General features: G+C 38.3%; 1 non-coding gene across 1 annotated transcript; it reads left to right on the top strand.

Moving 5' to 3' along the window:
* The first annotated feature begins 19,255 nt into the window (after nt 1-19,255).
* On the top strand, nt 19,256-19,362 carry LOC145033155 (small nucleolar RNA R71). The gene has a single exon (XR_013677393.1). It is a non-coding gene; the product is annotated as a small nucleolar RNA R71 (small nucleolar RNA).
* The last annotated feature ends 269 nt before the right edge of the window (nt 19,363-19,631 follow it).

Here is a 19,631-nt window from a genome sequence, read left to right as displayed (position 1 = left end):
CATGGCATGATACATACGGCTTAAAGAAAACGTACCACAGGCCACATGGTATTTAGTAACTCTAGTTATCTACTACACCATCATTGTGGTCTTCTGGTTTCTATTTAGAAAATAAATCATGTTGTCTACCGTCATACAAAAATATGTGCAACAAGCACCAATATCTGGTTTTCCTACTTAAGTGAACGTTTAGCCAGTCTTTATTTAGGTGACTGTTTGTAACATCCTAATCTTATGGATTACCACCCTTATTTTTTATAATAATTTTGCAGGATGTTGGGTAGGTCGTAAAACAATCTATATTATATATTTGGTTATATGTTGTTTTTATATAGAATGCCAAGTCAAATCTATTTACATATTTCACAAAGATGGCATATGCAAAATATATTTCCAACAATGTAAGGTTTCATAGACCAAAGTATAAAATACATTGAATATAAGTTGGATTGCGACAAAATTAATTCGAAATACAGATAAACATAAGACGTTCTTAAAAAATATATTTATATTTTTACCAAACATTATATATTAAATTTTATGATAGAAATATATAATTTAAATTAGTTGAATCTTTATTATGGAGAAACATTGGAGAAGCATACCACTTTAGTGCTGTTGTAAAATGTCAATTTAGACCTTCTTTGATGTAGGTGTTTCTCATTCGTCTCTCCTTTGAATGTGATCTCTTCTTCGTCTAATCACCCCAAGCTAATATTGTTGAATAAGTTGGGTTTAAAAACACAATATCTAAGATACAAAGATGTTGTATGGATTTCCTATTCTTATATCTACTTTCCTATATATTATTGTGTCTGAACATCTACAAAGTGCAATGACGAAGAAGCAACCACCTAACCTACACTGCACATTGTAAAGAACTATTTTCAACGCCTAAGAGAAAATCAAAATCATATAACTAAGGGATATAATAGTAATATGTGTTTTAAAAACACGATGAAGGAGCTCAACATACAATATCAACCCCTCATTTACATAAGTATCATGCTCCTTAGTAGATAGCTTTAAAGGGCCAATAATGTGTCCATTAACATGGCCAGCCCCATTAATAAATTGATCAAGAGTGATGATAAACACAACTCACTTCATGTATACTCGTATACTTAAAACATATATATTGCCAAATACTTCCAATCTTTCTTCCATAACCATAAACAATATGTGGTTCGTACTAATAGCCTCTCGCAACACACTTTTACGGTCATCGGTAGTAAAAAGTGTAACCTCTTGAGATGAAATATCATATCAGAAATCACTTAAGTTCAAAGTTCACCATTCATGTAACAATGAAACCCTTAGAATGGATACAACCAAGTTTCTTTCGAAGCAGAAGATAATTACATGAAGAAGTAGAAGAAGAAAAAGTGTATTAAGCCTCGAGATGAAGCTCTAAATTAGATGCAAATATCCTAAAAAAGAAATAGAATACTATTATTACAACGAGGTATCTCACTCAAAAATAAAATTATAATTCTAAAAGATAATTTGAAAGTATAATTCTATAATAGAATTTTAATATTGTGGTAAAATGACTTGTATGGATCAAAGTTTTGGTTGCTAGAGTAATAATCTTTGAAGGGCATCAGAAGCTTGATTTTCATTTTTGGCAAGTAAAATTTGTATTCGTCTTCTCATTAGTAATTAATTCACGTTAGTAATTACCATTCTTCCTTGCACCACCTTGTTCCTACTCCTATTTTATGTGAATTCTACGACTATGACATGGAGAATTAAGAATTCACTTAACATTCTATCAAATTTGATACATATTTTTTATACATTGGTTTAGACTTAATAATTGTTTATTTAAAATTTCAATCGCTATTTTAATAATCTAATTTTTGTATTTGTATTAAGACATTAGTTGTTTATAAAATTAACATAAGCTCAAAATTGTCGAGATTGATATTATTACATACTATGATATTTTGCATATGGCTGACAAATATGTACCACAGAAAACCAACCAAACCAAAAATGTTGGTAACCAACATGTTTGATTGGTAATACCATACCAAAAACATAATCTTGGTATGGTAGTTGTACAAAGTTTCCAATACCACGACCGCATTTATAGTAGCCCGAACAACAAACTCGACACACCCTATTGTTAGGGGCAGGATCCCAAAATCATATTTAGGATCCTTAATATTCCCAAAGTTTCAGGATCCTTAAACATATCTCAGGATCCTGATTGTCATCACTAATATTTCCTAACACTTATAACGATTATATTCTTCTTTCTTTTTCTCAAATGTGCAGAATTAGTCAACATAAGATTCATTCTCAATAGAGAACTACTTTAACCAAGTTTAAGACCCGAGAATACCAATTTAAACAATCTGTAAATACTTGTTTAAGAAGGATCCCGAAAATCTCGGATTTATTGTTGATAAGCTTATAATATAAATGACACCTGTAAATCGCACACTACACACACGATTAGCTCTGCCATTACACTTGTACTCATATTATCTTCATCATCACTGTAATCTCAGATTAAAATCAATAAAAAGCAATAAGGTAGGTAATTATTATCACCTCCCAATGTTTTATGCCGGAGATCCTATAAAGGATCAAGGGCTTTCCTTGTAACTCACTTGTCTCATTTGATCACTATTCTACACTTGCGTTACACTAACACCATAGCCTCTCATACAATATGGTTGAATTGCACTTGATCGATTTTTGACCAAAACAATTTGGCGCCCATTATGGGGCCGTGGTGTTCACAACTGTTCGAGAATCATGTCTACCCAACCAACCTTATCCTCTTCCTTCATTCCTCCCATTTCCTCTAAAAACCTTCATCCACCTCCAGGCGGAGCTCCCAAGAAAACTTTCGAGGCACCGAAGAAAAACACCTCTCCGGTCGCTACCCAAGGATTTTAGGATCCTCATGTACTGATTTCCAATAACGAGCTCTTTGTTATGATGAAGAGCTTGGAATGACAAGTCACCCAGTAGCAGGAGGACAACATGACGGTACTCAAGGAAATTGAGAGAGTGAGTGTGGAGATCCACAAACCCTAAGAAGCAGTAATCTCAATCTTGTAGCCCCAGATCCTAAACTTTGACAATACATGATCCTCAGGAAAACGCTGCGAGATAGGATCCTTAACATCGTCCCCTTCCCCATTTGGGGTGCAACTCCAAAAGAGCAAACTCATATGATCCAAGATCTCGATCTAACCTTCTTTACTCCCAATAACAAGGATCCTGGTAAATCTGTAAATAATAATACTTTTGATGCTAACTCCATGGATGTTGATGCATGAATAAGCCTGGTCATGACTAAGGAACTTCAGCAGTTAAGGCAGATGATCTCAAGTGTGCCTGGGATAGTTCAACCTATACCAAAAGTTTCCCCAATGAGCGACATGATCTCAAGATTTGCTCTTATGATTGTTGATACTGAAGTCCCAAAGCGTTTCTAAACTCCCAACATGAAGCCTCATGATGGGACTACGGATCTTGAAGAATATGTGGCATAATATAGGGAAAGAATAGAGATCATCTCCATTCCCACACATCTAAAAGAAGCTTGCATATGTAAGGGTTTCGATTCGATCCTCACATGATCAACCTTGAAATGGTTACTGAATGTTCCTCCTTACTTTATTACTTTGTTCGCTCATTTAGTCAATATTTTTAACAACAAATTTTCTTGTAGCAAAACATTCAAAAAGACCACTAGTGATCTCAATCGAGTGGTTCAGGATCCTAAGGAATTCCTTAGGGATTTCATGAACAAGTTTGGCAAGGAAGCTTTTGTTAGAAAATCATAGAACCATTCTATAAATGAACATATATATTGTTATCATTTAAATCCAAATAGTATGGTAAGTGTATAATATTGTTGATGGACCTATATTCACTTATCATTTGTGGCTTGAGTTCCCGGTTTGACTCAAGATCCTTTCCATCTCTCACATTAGGATTTATTCCTATCTATAAATATATGTGATGAGGAGTAAATGAGAGACGCGATATTTTAATTCACAAATTCGTTTTTCTTGAGTACAAAGCGTTTTTAGAGTTGTCTTGAGATCAACTGGAAAACCAAGCTTGTTCTTCATACAGTGGCGGACCTTAGTGGGGCATTTGGGGTCCCGGGCCATTGCTCAATTTCCAGCACGCAGTGTAATTTTTTTTTTTTTTTAGTTTTTTCTATTAGGTGCACCCGCTTGAAGGCTGAGGGACACCCCTTCTAAAACAATCTGCGTCCGCCATTATCTTCATATCCAAAAGCACCAATGGAAGCAGGTACACAATCTCCTTCACCTATTTTCTTTTATCCAGATTCGAGTTTAAGATCCGGTCTTAAAAGCTTCCACATATATAGATTAAGTTAATAAACACTAACAATTGATATCAGAGCTTTCTCGAATTTGGTACTAGAAATTTTATATTGGTTTAAGATCTATAACATTATATTTAAAGATATCTGTTTCTTCTTCATTATGTCGTGAATTATATATTTCAACATATGCTTGATTTTTCTTGACTGTTGATTGAAAGAAGGGTGTGAGATATTATATTTGTACTAGAGATCGCATGATTCGTTAAATATTTTATTATTGTATGTACTCAATGCAACAACTTTGTTTGAGAACCCATTTGCTTTTCTTCTGCTTGCTTTCTCGTGTTGTTTTTTAATTGTCAATAAACAATTGTCTACTATTGATTTTGACAGTGACCACTCAATGCTTGAAACTTTTACTATATGCACTATATTCATTAATATATAATCAGACTTTGTTCATATTTTTGTTGAATTTACTATTTAGCGAAATTCATGGTTCATAATATTGTCGTGCATGCAAAACTAATATTGTTTAGATAATTTGGTATGATTTGTTTAATATTTTTGTTGAATTTACTATTTAGCGAAATTCATGGTTCATAATATTGTCCTGCGTGCAAAGCTAATATTGTTTAGGTAATTTGGTAAGATTTGTCTGTGAGATTATTTTTTGTGTATAATATTCAATCTTATTAAAATGAGATAACATTTATTCTCTTTTAAGTTATTATAAATAGAATATACCTTCATTGATAAAGCAATTTTATTTGCTTATTTTATTCTTCGTATCGTTGTAAAAGAAAAAATAAATAAATAAATAAAATACTTTTATGTTATTTAAATTGTGTAAATTAAAACTGCATGCTTATTTTAAAGTACTCAATTTTATAGCAGTTTATTATTTCATGTTCAAGTTAATAAATCTGTATTTTATTTTTTACCCGGTCAATTTTTTTATGGTTTGTCAATAAATTCTGTGACATTATTTATTTTCTTGGCAAATTTATTAACACAAAGTGATGTTTTTTTGTGAAAATTAATTTTCTAAGAATCTAAATATTACGGTTTATGTGTTTATTATTGCGGATACCAATCGACCCAAAGGTAGGTTGATATTTTGTCGAATAAACATATATATGATAATGAATATGCGACAATTATATTTGGTTACATGTCGTTAACAAGTCAATCCAAAGAGGGGTTTGTTAAACGGGATGAATTATTGTCAAATATTATTATTAATTTTTATGGTTTATGTGTTTATCAATGCGGATATTAATCGACCTAAAGGTAGGTTAATATTGATGGGTTTTGAGCATTCTAACACTTCCTAAGTGTATATGCAACCCTAATAACCTTGGGTCTATGTTTGTTTAATTTGTCATGCAAAGTTGATTTCCAAGGTTATATTCCTATCTAGCATACATGGGGAACAATTTTAACATAAAGTATAGATAGAATAACTTACCTTGTTGTTGCTTGTGTTCCTTGAAACCTTGTGAGCCTAGCACCCCAAGTGTGATGCCTCAAATGCTTCACACAACACCAAATGCTCTTGGAAGAACTTATGAGAGAACACACACTCTTCAAAATCGGCCAAGCCCTCTATTACTTAGTGTAACCGATTTGGGAGGAGATCATATTACTTATATAGTGTTGACACATCTAGGGTTAAACCCTAATGTGTCATGACTCTTCATTTCCATGACCCATGGGTTTGTAACTCCCATGGAGCATCCATGGAGCATCCTATGGGTGGAACCCAACTTGATGATCCATGGAGCCTTTTAGCCCACTATACAAGATATGGATGATTTACTTAATCAACCCATATATTTAATTAGTTATCTTTTGATCACTTAATTAATTCTAAATTAATTCTTGATCAAACTAATCAAATAATATTATTAATATATTAGAACTTATAATATATTAATAATCTCCAAGCGTTATTTCTCTCATTTAGTCTATCCAATTGCATGGTGCCATGCAACCCAAATGGACCATGCCGGGTCGGGTCAAGTACATACCAGAAATAGTTATGGACTTAGACACCTTATCCAACAGTCTCCCACTTGGATAAGTCTAGTAACTATTACTGCAAGTATGACTTCAGGAACCGATCGGCAATCGTAGCTCTTTACAAGGTTTCTCGAAACTTGAGAAGATGATGGTACGCCATTTAAGATAAGTGATCATATAATCCTCTGTTCTAGATATCAGTCGGACAAACACATGGAACAATGTCTTACTTATTGTCCAACATTTGTTTCCCGATTTCCGATTTGTTTGACAAAGAACTTTATTGAACACATCAATTTAGTTCTGACCGGGCCCGGTACATAGGTCAAAACAAAATCATCGAGGGGCCCAGATATCAGCTTCTAATCCAAGAAGGAACAGATAAACTTCGACTCATATGTTTGTTCTACTACTCATTGAATTACACATAAGAGCATGATTTTATAACATCGAGTTACCAATGCGTTTTTCGTACAATCAATGCCTAACCAACTTGTAAGTAACAAATCATATCTCTAGGTTTAAAGACTTATATGATATTACCGTCTCACGATCACTCGAGATAGAATTCCATGAAGTGATTCCAGTGAGCGTGGGTTGAGTCCAATGCTCAGAACTTATGAGCACTCATGATTGTTGTAGCCTTGTCCCAGACCTCTACAATCAAACATGACAGTCTTGATTCATACCTACTTCCGACATATGACCGATTGTGGAGGTTTGAATAATATGTTATACCAAACAAAATTATTCTGGAAGTCAAAACATGCAAAAGAAATATAGTAAACGATCGACAAGAGATAGCAACACTTTACTCATAAATAAAACACTTTTATTCATCATCAAATGTCAATTACACTTTACAAATTTCGAGATTATCTAACTACTAAATCTAATATCATCCTTCAGCCCTATGCTCCGAGCATGCTGGAGATGCTTAACCCGAGTCAGTCCCTTCGTGAGGGGATCTGCCGGATTCTCATCTGATGATACCCTCTTTGCCACGAGGAGTCCTTCTTCGATCCGATGTCTGATGAAATGGTATTTTCTGTCGATGTGTCTGGATCTCCCGTGATCCCTTGGTTCCTTGGCTAAGGCAACAGCACTTTCACTATCATAGAAAATTTCCATCGGCTCTTTAATAGCTGGTACAACTCCAGGGTCTCCAATGAAGTTCCTCAGCCATAACGCCGCCTTTGCCGCTTCGCTAGCTGCAATATACTCTGATTCACAAGTAGAATCTGCCACTGTCTCTTGCTTGGAACTCTTCCAAGAAATTGCTCCTCCATTTAGGGTAAAGACCCAGCCCGACTGAGAGCGGAAGTTATCCCTATCAGTCTGGAAGCTAGCATCACTATACCCTACAACTCTCAAGTCATCACTCCCACCGAGGGTAAGGACCCAGTCCTTAGTCCTTCGTAGGTACTTGAGAATATTCTTTACCGCAATCCAGTGTGCATTGCCAGGGTTCCCCTGAAACCTGCTAACCATGCTCAAGGCAAAGGCTACATCAGGTCGAGTACACGTCATAGCATACATGATCGAACCTACAGCCGAAGCATAAGGTATTCGACTCATTTCTGCTATCTCAGCCTCAGTGCTAGGGCTTTGTGTCTTACTCAGCTTGGCGCTACTCTGGATGGGCAACTCTCCTTTCTTGGAGTCTTGCATCCTGAATCTCTTCAGAATCTTCTCCAAGTAGGTACTTTGACTAAGTCCAATTAGTCTTTTACTCCGATCTCTCAAAATCCTTATCCCCAAAATATAGGCAGCTTCACCAAGGTCCTTCATAGCGAAACACTTTCCAAGCCAGGACTTTACTTCCTGCAAGGTTGGAATGTCGTTTCCTATGAGTAGTATGTCATCCACATACAATACCAAAAAGCTAACTATACTCCCACTAGCCTTGACATATACACAAGATTCATCTTCACTCCTAGAAAAGCCAAATTCCTTGACCTTTTCATCAAAGCAAAGATTCCATCTGCGAGGTGCTTGCTTTAATCCATAAATGGATTTCTCAAGCTTACACACTCTATTAGGGTACTCGTTACTGACAAAACCCTCTGGCTGACTCATGTAAACATCTTCAGCCAACTTTCCATTAAGGAAAGCAGTTTTGACATCCATTTGCCAAATTTCATAGTCATGAAATGCGGCTATGGCTAACAGAACCCGAATAGACTTAATCTTGGCTACCGGAGAAAAGGTCTCATCATAGTCCACTCCAGGAATTTGAGAGAAGCCCTTTGCAACCAGTCTAGCCTTATAAGTGTGTACTTTACCATCCATGTCAGTCTTCTTCTTGAAGACCCATTTGCACCCTACAGTCTTTCGACCTGGTACATTCTCAACCAAGTTCCAAACTTGATTGTCATACATGGATTGTATCTCGCTATCCATAGCCTCTTTCCATTTGGCAGACTCGGGGCCCGCCATGGCTTCCTCGTAGCTGTTAGGGTCATCTTGACTTACTAGTGTCTCATCACTAATAAGTGTCTCACCATCTGCAGTAATATGGAATCCATAGTAATGCTCAGGTGCACTCCTAACTCTCGTGGAACGCCTCAGAGGTACAGATTCGTCAATTGGCTCAACAGGAGTTTCCTCCTCAAGTTGAGGGCTAGAGTTTGAAGTTCCTTCACCACTTGACTCTTGAATTTCTTCAAGATCAACTTGCCTCCCACTGTCTCCTTGGCTTATAAACTCTTTTTCTCGAAAGACTCCTCTTCTTGCTACAAAGACCACATTGTCACTAGGTCTGTAGAAGAGGTAACCAAAGGATTGCTGTGGGTAGCCGATGAAAATACACCTCTCGCTTCGGGGTTCGAGCTTATCATGAGTCTCGCGTCTCACGAAAGCCTCGCATCCCCAAATCTTGATGTGGTCTAGTTTAGGTACTTTACCAGTCCACATCTCGTGAGGAGTTTTGGCAACTTTCTTTGTAGGGACTAGATTAAGGATATGGGCGGCAGTCTCTAAGGCATACCCCCAGAATGAGATTGGTAGCGAAGCTCGACTCATCATGGAACGAACCATGTCCAACAAGGTTCGATTACGCCTCTCAGCCACACCATTCAACTGCGGTGTCCTGGGAGGTGTCAATTGTGAGACAATCCCACATTCCTTTAGATAGTCGAGGAACTCTGAACTAAGATACTCACCACCTCGATCGGATCGAAGCATCTTAATGTTCCTGCCCAATTGATTCTCGACTTCCTGTTTAAATTCCTTAAACTTCTCGAAAGTCTCTGACTTATGCTTGATTAAGTAGACATATCCATATCTACTGTAATCATCGGTAAAAGTCAAATAATAACGATTAGCATCCCTTGTGGCATGTTTGAATGGTCCACACACATCCGTGTGTATAAGGTCCAACAAACCTTCACCCCTTTCACATGAGCCTGTGAAGGGTGACTTTGTCATTTTTCCAAGTAAGCATGATTCGCAACTATCATTTGACTTTAGGTCAAACGACTCCAAGACTCCATCCTTTTGGAGTTGGCCTATGCGTTTCTTGCTTATATGTCCAAGACGACAATGCCATAATGATGCTTTATCCAAGTTATTATTATTAGTAGAATCAATACACAAAACATTATTTCCTAAGTTATCTACAATAGATACAGCTTCATACACACCATCACAAGGTAATGCTTTAAAATAAAGTACATTATTAAAGAAAGCATTAATCGAACCATCTTCATTATCAAACGAAAAGGTGAAACCTTGTTTGTACAATGCATGAAAGGAAATAATATTTCTTGCCATTTCTGGCGAATAACAACATTTATTCAAATCTAAATTTAACCCACTACTTAGCGATAAAGTATAAACTCCAATCTTGGTGACAGGTGTAACTTTCCTATTCCCCATGATTAAGTTTATTCTTCCTTGCTCCACATTCTCACTTCTTCCTAGTCCCTGCAAGTCACAACAAATATGAATACCGCAACCTGTATCAAGGACCCAAGATTTCGAATGGGGTGAGTTATTAGAAATGATAGTGTAAATACTTGCATGGTTGGGTTTGAATTTCCCATCCTTTACATCTTGCTGGTACTTTGGGCAGTTCCGCTTCCAATGAGCTTTTTCATGGCAATAGAAGCATTCAGCCTCTGTTGGGTCAGAAGAAGGAGTAATGAAACCTTTCTTGGTTCCACTTGAAGAAGAGCCATCAAGGGTCCGAGCCTTGGTACCCTTTGAAGATCTCTTTCTCTTCCTCCCTCGACTTTGCCCGATTGCCAAGACCGGAGTTGAGTCTGGAGTAGGAGTGATAGCAACCAACTTCCCCTTAAGACCTGTTTCTGCGGTCTTGAGAAGTCCCTGAAGTTTGCTGAGAGTGACCTCTTCCTTGTTCATGTGATATGTCATGCGGAATTGATCATAGCACGATGGTAAGGAGTGCAAAATGATATCTATTGCAAGCTCCTCAGGGAAGTTCACATTAAGCTTTAGCAACCGATCCACATACCTTTGCATTTTTTGCATGTGGCTCGTGACGGACTCTCCGTCCTTCATCATGGTTGTTATCATGGAGCAGATGACTTCGTACCTCTCTTGTCGTGCACTTTGATGGTATCTTTCCATCAAATCTTGGTGCATTTCATAAGGGTAGAAGTCTTCATAAGACTTTTGGAGTTCAGCTGTCATGGTGGCTAACATGATGCAAGCCACCTTGGTTGCATCTCTTTCATGAGTATGAAAGTCAGCGATCTCCTGGGGAGTTGCAGTGGACTCGTCAATTTCCTTAAGCTCCTTGTCAAGGACATATTCTTTGTCCTCGTAGCGGGTAATCATCCTGATGTTTCTGATCCACTTATTGAAGTTGGATCCATCAAAGGTGACTTTCCCACATAGACTCATAAGAGTAAAGGAGCCATTAGGATTCAAGCCAGAAGCATTAGTTGAAGACATCTGAAAAGAAGAACAAGTTTAGTTTAGATTTAAGAGAGTCCTTAATAAAACACCCAAATGTAATATTAAGGCTAGGATCCAATCACAATATAATATAACTTAGAAGAGGTATGCCGTAATCTAAGCTATACCATATTTGAAAGGTAGGTGAATGACGATTCACCAATTTCCACCACGAAAACCAAAATATTAAATATTTAGTTTTTATTGGTTTTAGAAATTCCTAGATTCTTTGAGATCCAATGAACTTTTCAAAGGCATGTTTCAATCTCGGGAGTGCCCTCCAGGTTTTGTGACTGGGATGCCGAGGATCACAAAACGAGGTGTGAAGTAACCATGCAAATCACTTGGTACCCTTAAAGTTTATCACTCAATCGATGTGCCGGTAAACCACACACGCTCCACCGATACTATAATAAACCTTAAGTCACCCTTTACCTACCTTGTTAAGTCCAAGTTAGTGTGCCGGTTAACCACACACGCTCCACCAACGACTCAGACAAAGTGTAAAGTGTAATTTCATGGATTAGCACCTTATTCACATTTTTCCTAAAGTAACTAAGATTGGGAATTTAATAAACATTTAGTTACTTTATATATATTCATCATACTTTGAATGAGAATTTATAAGTCCTTGTCTTACCCGTTCGGCTAACGACCCTCCACCAGTCAAGCAAGCGGTGGGTGAGAATATACACCCATTAAGTCACCATTTTATAGGCAACAACCTTATACCCACCTTATAGACCGGCTTCGTGAATGAGGCGTACTAGCGGTAAGACGACTTGTTCTTATACATATATATATATATATATAATTATTAAATCATCATAATATAAGTATAAGGGTTGAATTTTAACTTTTAAAATTCTAGGGGTTGGAACTAAAGTTTTAACTTAACTTTACTTGTTCCAAAACTTGAGGGCAAGTTTTGTAACTTTCAAAACTTTTCATTTCTTGTAACTTATGAGTTTAATAGAGTCATAAAATGAAGACTCTTCATTTTTATAACTCTTGTGTTTTCTTAATGGTTTTAACTCAAGTGTGACTCTTGGTTTTCCATAACTTAAGGATAAGTTATGGACTCCATTAAAACACATTATGATCAAGAATTAAACTACCAAATAGGTTACAAATAATTCCTATGATCATCTAAAACATCATAAGAACAAGAACATGAATATGAACATAATCAAAAATTACATAAAACTTTGTAATTTTGATAACTAGTTGTTGTAAATGAATTAGCAAAACATTACACCACCAAAAACAAGTTTACAATTACCAAAACAGTTTAGGGTAATGTTTCTAATTCATTTTCCAGCAACTGAATCGAAATTCTGCACTCAGTCGACCCTACTCGCCGAGTGCATGAACATGACTCGCCGAGTTGGTTGAAGATACACATGGACTCGACGAGTCCGTTCGCAGACAACAAATTTCCGATTCTGTTTTTCAACTTTTAAGCACAAATAAGAACAAACAAGCCTAGGCTCTGATACCACTGATGGGTTTTGAGCATTCTAACACTTCCTAAGTGTACATGCAACCCTAATAACCTTGGATCTATGTTTGTCTAATTTGTCATGCAAAGTTGATTTCCAAGGTTATATTCCTATCTAGCATACATGGGGAACAATTTTAACATAAAGTATAGATAGAATAACTTACCTTGTTGTTGCTTGTGTTCCTTGAAACCTTGTGAGCCTAGCACCCCAAGTGTGATGCCTCAAATGCTTCACACAACACCAAATGCTCTTGGAAGAACTTATGAGAGAACACACACTCTTCAAAATCGGCCAAGCCCTCTATTACTTAGTGTAACCGATTTGGGAGGAGATCATATTACTTATATAGTGTTGACACATCTAGGGTTAAACCCTAATGTGTCATGACTCTTCATTTCCATGACCCATGGGTTTGTAACTCCCATGGAGCATCCATGGAGCATCCTATGGGTGGAACCCAACTTGATGATCCATGGAGCCTTTTAGCCCACTATACAAGATATGGATGATTTACTTAATCAACCCATATATTTAATTAGTTATCTTTTGATCACTTAATTAATTCTAAATTAATTCTTGATCAAACTAATCAAATAATATTATTAATATATTAGAACTTATAATATATTAATAATCTCCAAGCGTTATTTCTCTCATTTAGTCTATCCAATTGCATGGTGCCATGCAACCCAAATGGACCATGCCGGGTCGGGTCAAGTACATACCAGAAATAGTTATGGACTTAGACACCTTATCCAACAAATATTTGGTCGGATAAACACACATATAGTGGTAAATATATGATAATTTTTTGGTTTTATGTGATTAATCAATCAATCCAAAGAGGGGCTTATTGATTAATATGTTTTGTTGTTAATATTTTTACTACTTATACAATATATCTCTTACAAGTTAATATTTTTGTTCAAAGATTTGATATTAATGTTGTGTTGATATCTTGTGATGTCATAATTTGAATTTTATTGATTATAAGTATGGTTTAATGAGCATAAAAACTAATTCATATTTTGTTCTGAAATGCAGCAAATGCTAATTGTGGCATAATATCTTCCAACTTGAATCACATTCCAGTTCTCAATGGGACTAACTTCAAGGAATGGAAAGAGAACATTATGTTAATTCTCGATTGCATGGATCTTGACCTTGCACTTCGGATTGAGCAACCCATCCTTACTGCCACAAGTTCAGTGGAGAATAAAAGGGATGCTGAAAAATGGGATTGCTCATGAGTCTAATGATCATTAAGTGCGACGTTCCAGAAGCCTTTAGAGGTGCAAACGAGCAGTTTATTAATGCTAAAGATTTTCTTGCTGAAAATGAACAACGTTTTGCAAAAAAATTATAAGGCTGAAACAAGTACTTTTTTGCAAAAAATTATTTCAATGAAGTATAAAGGCAAATGAAACACAAGGGAGCACATCCTGGAGATGTCTCATCTTGCTTCAAAACTTAAGGCATTGAAACTAGAAATTTCTAATGATTTTCTAGTTCATTTGGTGTTGCTTTCTCTCCTTGCACAATTTAACTAGTTCAAGGTCAGTTACAATTGCCAAAGGGAAAAATGGACTCTTAATGAGCTCATTTCCTTTTGTGTGCAAGAAGAAAAGCGCTTCTTTTGATGGAGTCATTAGCTGGACTCCGCCCCGTCTACGTATTTGCAATCCCGCACAGTAGCAACTCCTCCAATCCTTCATTCCGGGGGACACCTTCTTCATATTTCTTTACTCTATGACCATTGACTTTGAATGGTGTGCCGTCTCTTGATATCAACTCTATAGCCCCGTGTGGAAACACCGTCTTGACCAAAAAGGGACCATCCCACCTTGATTTGAGTTTGCCCGAGAAAAGTTTTAATCGGGAATTGAAAAGCAATACTTTTTGGCCTTCATGAATGTCTTTACTCTTGATTCTTTTATCATGCCATCTCTTGGTATTTTCTTTATAGAGCCACGAACTAGAATAGGCATCATTTCTGAGTTCTTCAAGGGCATTCATTTGCATCAAACGGTTGGTCTTCAATTCTTCTATATCGAAGTTGCACCTCTTTAAAGCCCAATATGCCTTATGCTCGATCTCGACCGGTAAATGGCATTGCTTCCCATAAACTAACCTATATGGTGTAGTACCAATAGGTGTTTTGAAAGCTGTACGAAATGCCCATAGCACGTCATCCAATTTATCCGACCATTCCTTGCGGTTGCTTCCCACCGATTTCTCTAAAATACGCTTCAAGGCTCGATTGGTCACTTCAGTTTGTCCACTAGTTTGTGGATGGTATGACGTGGAGAACTTATGGGTAACCCCATATTTCTTGAGCACCTTTTCCAATTGATCATTGGCAAAATGTGTGCCTCGGTCACTGATTAGGGCCTTCAGAACACCAAACCGTGAGAATAGTTTCTTCAAGAATCGTACCACTACCCGTCCGTCATTTGTTGGTAAAGCCTGCGCCTCCGCCCATTTTGAAACATAATCGACCGCCACTAGTATGTACTTGTTTCCTTTGGATGTGGGAAAAGGTCCCATGAAGTCAATGCCCCATACGTCGAACACCTCGCACACTTGGATGCTATGTTGTGGCATTTCATTTCGAGATGAAATGTTTCCCACCCTTTAACAAGCATCACATTCTTTGACATATTGGGCTGCATCTTTAAAGATTGTAGGCCAATAGAACCCAATGTCAAAGATCTTCTTTGCAGTATAGTGTGCTCCATGATGTCCTCCCGTGGGCCCGCTATGGCAATGTTCTAATATTCTTCGGCTTTCCCTCCCGAACACACATCTTCTTATAATTCCATCCGCACAACTTCGGAAGAGGTATGGATCGTCCCAAAAGTAATATTTGATCTCCGCAAAGAATTTCTTCTTTTGTTGACTACTATAATCCTTCGGGATGTAATTTGTAGCTAAATAGTTAGTTATGTCTGCGAACCATGGCTCCTCTCCCACGGACACCATAATGTATTCATCCGGAAAGTCGTCTCCATCCTTATCTTCTTGCAATTGTGGGTTCTCGAGCCTAGATAAATGATCAGCCGCTACATTCTCCATTCCTTTCTTGTATCGTATCTCTATATCGAATTCTTGAAGAAAAAGCACCCATCGTATCAGTCTTGGCTTAGCATCCTGTTTGGAAAACAAATACTTGATAGCCGAGTGGTCAGTAAAAACAGTGGTTTTAGATAAAACCAAGTAAGGGCGAAATTTGTCAAAAGCATAAACCACAGCTAACAATTCTTTTTTAGTAGTAGTGTAATTCTCTTGGGCAGGGTTTAAGGTCTTACTAGCATAATAGATGGGTTGAAAGTGCTTATCAACCCTTTGACCAAGGACCGCTCCTAATGCATAGTCACTAGCATCACACATGATCTCAAAGGGTAAGTTCCAATTTGGTGCAATAATGATCGGGGCATTAGTTAATTTTTCCTTTAGAAATTCAAATGCCTCTAAACACTCTTTAGTAAAATTAAAGGGTGCATCTTTAAGTAATAATTGTGTTAGAGGTTTCGTAATTTTGGAAAAATCCTTTATAAAACGCCGGTAAAAACCTGCGTGTCCCAAAAAACTCCTAATGCCCTTCACATTAGTTGGTGGGGGTAATTTGGCAATGGTGTCTATCTTTGCCCGATCCACCTCAATTCCCTTTTTAGAGACTTTGTGTCCCAAAACTATACCCTCCTTGACCATGAAGTGACATTTTTCCCAATTTAGGACCAAGTCGGTTTTCTCACACCTAGCAAGCATTGAGTCAAGATTTGTGAGACAGTCGTGGAAAGAGGATCCGAATACAGAAAAGTCATCCATAAAGACCTCCATGAATTTTTCCACCATATCATGGAATATGGCGGTCATACACCTTTGAAATGTCGCAGGTGCATTGCATAGTCCAAAAGGCATGCATCTATAGGCGAAAGTCCCACTTGGGCATGTGAATGTGGTATTTTCTTGGTCCATTGGGTCTATGGGTATTTGAAAATACCCTGAAAACCCATCTAGAAAGTAGTAATAGCTATGGCCCGATAGTCTCTCTAACATTTGATCTATGAAAGGAAGGGGGAAATGGTCTTTACGAGTGGCATCGTTTAGCTTTCGATAATCGATGCACACTCGCCAACCGGTTACCGTTCGCGTTGGAATTAAATCGTTCTTTTCGTTGGTGATGACCGTCATTCCTCCTTTCTTGGGCACCACTTGGACCAGACTCACCCATGGACTATCGGAAATGGAGTAGATGATTCCTGCATCTAAGAGTTTGACCACCTCCTTCTTGACGACTTCTTGCATGTTCGGGTTCAATCTTCTTTGGTGTTGCACCACCGGCCTTGCTCCTTCTTCTAGATTGATTTTGTGAGAGCAATAGGATAGGCTTATTCCCTTGATGTCGGAGATGCTCCATGCGATGGCTCGTTTCCGTTTCTTCAACACGTGTACAAGTTCCTCCTTTTCCGTCTTGCATAGATCAGAGGATATGATTACTGGCTTCTGATTTCCTTCTTCCAGAAAGACATACTCCAGATGGTCGGGTAACATTTTAAGCTCTGCTTGGTTGTTCTTAGTGACAGACTCGCCGAGTGCAGGTGTTGTACTCGGCGAGTTTGCAGCTGCATTCACGACTTCTGTCTTCTCTTCAGATGTACTCGCCGAGTAGATCGGCCCTACTCGGCGAGTAGGGCTGTCAGATTGCTTCATTATTTCTTCATACTCCACTTCTTCCAACAGTCTTTCAATCTCTAATAAATCATTTTCTGGATCAAATGCTTCATCTAAAGGTGCAAACTTGCTGGAATCTTCAGGTATGTCTTCCTCCAATAGTTCGCCGAGCATGTCGATTGAGAATGCCGTGTCGTCACTACTCCTAGAGTACTTCATGGCTTGGTCGACTCCGAATGTTACTGAATCGTCCCCAACTCGCAAGGTGAGCTTAGAATCTCTCATGTCTACGATAGCGCTAGCTGTGTTGAGGAAAGGCCTTCCAAGTATAATTGGCACTTGCGCATCCGCCTCCATGTCTAGAATGATGAAATCAGCCGGAAAGACAAATTTGTCCACTTTTACTAGCAAATCTTCACATATGCCTCTTGGGAAGGTGACTGTCTTGTTTGCCAAATGAATTGCTATGCGAATTGGCCTTGGCTCCGGGAGGTCTAGCTTCTTAAAGAATGAGTATGGCATCAGGTTCACACTTGCTCCAGAATCATCTAAGGCATGGATTGCAGCCAAGTTGCTAAATTGGCAAGGTAAAGTTAAGCTCCCTGGATCACCCTTCTTCTTTGGTAGCTTGTTTAGCATTGCGGCGGAGCAGTTCTCATTAAGCACTACCTTCTGCACTTCCTCCATCTTTCTTCTATTAGTGAGGAGTTCCTTAAGGAACTTTGCATACTTGGGCATTTGCATGATGGCTTCAATGAAAGGAATGTTGATTTGAAGAGTTTTAATGTGGTCTAGAAACTTCTGATATTCCTCTTCCTGCTTCTCTTTCTTGGCTCGGGCTGGGTATGGCATTGGAGGCTGGTAAGGCTTTAAGGGAGGTTGTTCATTCGTTTTTGATGGGGTACTCGCCGAGTCCATCGGCCCTACTCGGTGAGTAGAACTCTCAGATTGTGATTCTTGGTTTTCTGCTTGTTCTTCCGTTCCTTCCTTCCGCGAGTCCCTGGTTGCTTCAGTTCGAATGGGGGCCAGGGGAGTGATGATCTTCCCACTTCTCGTTGTGACAATGTTTATTTGTGCGCCTCGTGGGTTGTTTTCGGTTTTGCTAGGAAGCTCACCCGGTGACCTTTGGTTAAGTTGTTGAGCAAGTTGCCCAAGCTGTGTTTCTATATTGTGGATGGATGCTTGCTGGTTCCTGAGCATGGTTCTTGTTTCTTGGATAGCAGCATCATGGTCACTATGCCTTTTCTCGGAAGCAGCCACAAATTTAGTAAGCATATCTTCCAAGCTTGGCTTCCTTTCTTGCACCGGCTCCTCCTTTTGATAAAATCCTCTCCCTTTTTGTCTATACTTCTCCTCCTTGGCCTTCTTGTACTCTTCGTAAGGAAGCCACTCTTTCTTTTGTTTGCGCCAGTCCTCATCATATCGGTCATCGCTCGAATAACACGCTTGCGCTTTCTTGTTGCCATTCTCATCCAAATCGCAATCTCTAGTGAGGTGAGGTCCATTGCAGTTTTCACAACCCACCCGAATATCATGGATAGTTTGATCCATTTTGTCCATTCTCCTATCCATGGTTTTTAACATAGCCATGACCGCGGATAAGTCTTCAGTAGCAGCATAAGCGACTCCCCTCGTGACATCATGCCTAGGGTTGTGGTATTCTCTAGAGTGTTTAGAGAATTCTTCAATCAATTCTTTAATCACCGGGGGTGGCTTCTTTGTAAGTGGGCCTTGCGAGTCTAGCAACTGCCGGGTTGTGACATTGACTCCATCATAAAAGATGGAAACTTCTTGCTGGTTGTTTAGATCATGGTGTGGGCAGTTTCTTAGCAGACTTTTGTACCTCTCCCATGCTTCATATAGAGACTCTCCAGCTTGTTGTTCAAAGTTTGCAATGGCCTTCTTCAGTTTGGCTATCTTGGATGGTGGGCAAAAGTGATCAATGAATTCTTCCTTCATCTTGGCCCAAGTAGTGACCGATCCGGGGGGAAGTGACTTGAGCCAGTCTTTAGCAACACCCTTGAAGGTTACCGGAAGCATACGAAGTAGTTGAGTTTCGCGGGGTACATTTGGAATATTGAAGTAATCAACTACATCATTGACTTCATCCAAATGTTTGTAGGCATCTTCATGATCTTTCCCATAAAAAGGTATTTCCTTGAGTGAAGCTAGGATATGAC

The sequence above is a fragment of the Lactuca saligna genome, chromosome 2 (assembly GCF_052625555.1).
Source record: "Lactuca saligna cultivar CGN05327 chromosome 2, ASM5262555v1, whole genome shotgun sequence".
In the NCBI taxonomy this organism is placed as follows: domain Eukaryota; kingdom Viridiplantae; phylum Streptophyta; class Magnoliopsida; order Asterales; family Asteraceae; genus Lactuca; species Lactuca saligna.
The sequence above is the reverse complement of the archived record's forward strand: the minus strand, read 5'-3'. Positions and strand labels throughout refer to the sequence as shown.